Genomic DNA, 2,387 nt, shown 5'->3' with positions numbered 1-2,387 from the left:
GGAGCAATATTTCAGTATAGTCTGTGGGTCAACTGACTTTTTTAAAAACAGAAATACATCCTGTTTCCCTCCCAGATCAGTAAATAAGCAAGAACTTCATGTAGCAGTGTGAGGATTAGGACATTTTTCAAGTGTTTTCATGAGTCCAAGATGCTGTGTGTGTGTGTGTGTGTGTGTGTGTGTGTGTGTGTGTGTGTGTGTGTGTGTGTGTTTGAGTGTGTGTGTGTGTGTGAATATCGATAGAAAAACATTGCTAGACACACCATGACAGTAAATTTAGATAATTTTAAATTAAAAAAATAAATTAAAGAGGCATCATTTCATTGGTAAAGTGTTCAATAAAAAATATATTGTAGAGGGCAATAAAAGTTTGGGTAAGAGGGCAGAGAAATGAGTCACCAGGATAGGCAAAGGCCTCAAAGGAAATATGGTGACTTCGTTCTAGGAGGAATAATATATTCTGAATCTGGAACTGGCTGGAATAACTTTGGTTCTCTTGTATTTACAGGACTTAGTGAAGGTGACCTGAAAGAGCAAAAAGGGATCAGTAAATCTGGTATGTCTCGCTTGTGATTAGCTGCTGCTAGTGCATAATGTAGCTTTCTCAGGAACCTTGTTACCATGAAGTTATAACCCCAGAACAGTTTCAGCTCTGTGCACTTGTTATTAATGATGAGTGCTACCAAGTAAGACAGATATTCACTCAGAAGCTACATCAGGCACTTGTGAAGTTATTTCTCCCATTGGAGTAGATAGCTATCTTTGCCTTATGTGCAAAGGCACATATGAAGGAAAGAAGAACACATGCAACACAGTGTTTGTTGAAAAACATCAGCATATGAAGAGAATACATTAAACAAAACCCCATGGTTACTGAGAAATTACTATCAAGGCTTTCTAAATATGTAGTTACATATGATTCACTTACTAGCCCATGACCCAGAATTTACAAGATCACAAAATGTTGTTAAACTCGTGATATTAAGGAGTGCCTATGGTTCATGCTTGAAATTTTAATGACAAAGAATGAAAACAATTATGAAGAAGAATGGAGGGAACATCAAGTCAACAAAAGATGCACAGTGTCCAGATGAAACCAAGACAAATAAAAACTTCATACAGTATGTGATGTGGCTCGGTGTGTTACAAATAGTAAAAGGACTTTGTACAGTGCAGATTCACCAAAATATCCATTCCTTCTAATGAAAATTTTCACACAGCCTGAAAAGGACTGTAATGATAAGAGTTATATTTCAGAAGGGACAAGAGTACTTCTGTTAACAGAAAAGCCAAAACTTGCTGAAGTACGAGGTGCAGTAAATAAGCCTTTATCAGCAAAAGGAAGAAAACCATATGTTAGAAACACTGGACCTGAGACTGGAAGCAACATTAATGTAAATTCGGAAATGAACCCATCAACCGGAAATTGAAAAAGGGAGCAGTGTTCTGAGGTAGCAAAAACTGGAGTTAGTGAAAATGAAGAAAACCCTGTGAGAATGATTTCTGTTACCCCTGAGAAAAATAAAGACCTAGTAAAAAATAAGGAGATTAATTCTGATCAGGCTTCCCAGGGCAACATCAGCACTGACCGTGGGAAAAATGACAATAACAGCAGCTGGTGCAGAGAATATCCAACAAAAAACAGATGAGAAAGTAGATGAAACAGGACCGCCTACCCTTTCAAAACCCAGGAGAGGGGTCAGATCCAACTCAGAGGAATCTCAGACAATGCAACCAAAGATATGATATAAATAAGCCTCTTAGCAAGGGAAGGAAGAGGGGAGCAGTCAGTCAGGAAAGACCAGCGGGTTGGAAGCAGGTAATGACAAAGCACCCAAACTGCAAAACCAAAAAGGCAAAAAGGCACCAAAAAGGCAGCTCCAGCAGAACGACCAATAGACCTACAAAAGTAAAACAGAAAACTCATTCAGAAGGAAGGAAATGAAGACCAAACAGAAGCAGTCTCCAGCTACCACAAAAACTTGTATTCACGACGTTCATGGACAGCAAATGAAATTAACTTCAGAAAACACACTTTCTGCCTTGAAAGCTGAAGGAACCACTTAACTGCCTTTCGAGGACCACAGTCCTCAGATGGGAATGTATAGCAGTAACTCTTGAGAGAGGCTAAAAGCAACTCTATTCAACCTTCCCCGAGACTTTACTTCTGAAAAGAATTAAGAGATTGGCACACATTACAAAGAATGAGAACAAGCAGTGTTGGCGGGGATGTGGAGAGAATGGAACTCTCTTTCACTGCTGGTGGGAATGCCGTCTAGTTTAACCTTTATGGAAAATGATATGGAGATTCCTCCAAAAACTGGAAACTGAGCTCCCATATGATCCAGCTATACCACTCCAAGGGATATATCCTAGGAACACAAAAA

At 39.1% G+C, this 2,387-nt stretch overlaps 1 pseudogene; it reads left to right on the top strand.

Annotated features, from left to right (window-relative positions):
• The first annotated feature begins 390 nt into the window (after positions 1–390).
• Positions 391–1,913, top strand: LOC126031411 (sister chromatid cohesion protein PDS5 homolog A-like; annotated as a pseudogene).
• The last annotated feature ends 474 nt before the right edge of the window (positions 1,914–2,387 follow it).

This window comes from Suncus etruscus, chromosome 15 (assembly GCF_024139225.1).
Source record: "Suncus etruscus isolate mSunEtr1 chromosome 15, mSunEtr1.pri.cur, whole genome shotgun sequence".
Taxonomy (NCBI): domain Eukaryota; kingdom Metazoa; phylum Chordata; class Mammalia; order Eulipotyphla; family Soricidae; genus Suncus; species Suncus etruscus.
The sequence above is the reverse complement of the archived record's forward strand: the minus strand, read 5'-3'. Positions and strand labels throughout refer to the sequence as shown.